This window comes from Coenobita brevimanus, chromosome 29 (assembly GCF_032717465.1).
Source record: "Coenobita brevimanus isolate Jiangsu-jjx chromosome 29, ASM3271746v2, whole genome shotgun sequence".
Taxonomy (NCBI): domain Eukaryota; kingdom Metazoa; phylum Arthropoda; class Malacostraca; order Decapoda; family Coenobitidae; genus Coenobita; species Coenobita brevimanus.
Window position 1 is genome coordinate 17029477 of NC_136982.1, and position 1124 is coordinate 17030600.

Consider the following 1124-nt stretch of genomic DNA (forward strand, 5'->3'; position numbering starts at 1 on the left):
TTCTGAACTCTGATTCTTACATTCTCGTTTAGCAGGGGTCGTGTCACATGTGCTATGCTGTCGTGGGAACTTCTAGAATACTGTATGTCTGTGCACAACCAGCATTTCTTCACTTTAAGAGTTGCAAGCTAATATCCTTTTGCTTGATTCTCGCTGATACACTACCAATCTCACACCCTGGTTTGGTGCTTCTATCTCTCTCTCTCTCTATCTATCTATCTGTCTATCTATCTATGAGTTGTATTATTATAATATGGAGTCCTGACATCGCTCGGTCACTCGAACTGGCAGTCCTCCGTCAGCAATCATCATTGACATATGCTAATCTATTAATACATAATATTGATTATAATATTGCATAGATATAATATTCATGTTAATATTGCAATGATCCAGTAATACTGCATTTTAAACAATTTGTACACATAATTGAACAAATGTTCATCCATTCATTCATTGCCAGACGCCATGTATCCCAAACGGGGTGGTCAAGGGCTTAGAGTTAATTGTTTTACAGGGAGGGACACTAATCCTCCACCAACCCCACTTTACACGTAGGGAGAACGTTATGCCAACAGCATCTGGTGTTCCCAGGCGGTCACCCATCCAAGTACTAACCAGACCCAACGTTGCTTAACTTCGCTAATCGGACGGGAAGCGGTGTACTCAACGTGGTATGGCCGTTGAACAAATGTAATATTGTTAAATTGGTTATTGTATGACATACTGTAAGATGTGTATGTATAACAGACATAAGATATAATTATGCAATGGTAATACTGCTAGGTCATAACATTACATCTATCCCTTTAGTAATGTCTATTATTTCACCTAACTTGTGTGATGATTCTGGTAATACAGAATTGTAGTATCATTGTATGAATTGTTACACAGTGTACATAATTGTACTGTAATTGTTACATATCGTATCATTTGTAGTTACATAACTCCAACAACCGTAAAATAATATTATTAACATTGTAATACTGTAATAACACCGTAGTAGTACAGAATTGTGCTAACATTGTATGAATTGTTACACAATAATTGTATTGTACATAATTATATTGTAATTGTTACATATCATTTGTAGTTACATAATTGTAACAACTGTAACATAATGC

General features: G+C 35.8%; 1 non-coding gene across 1 annotated transcript; it reads right to left on the minus strand.

Annotated features, from left to right (window-relative positions):
- Nucleotides 1–569: 569 nt before the first annotated feature.
- On the minus strand, nucleotides 570–688 carry LOC145395105 (5S ribosomal RNA). The gene has a single exon (XR_013896536.1). It is a non-coding gene; the product is annotated as a 5S ribosomal RNA (ribosomal RNA).
- Between the last annotated feature and the right edge of the window lie 436 nt (nucleotides 689–1124).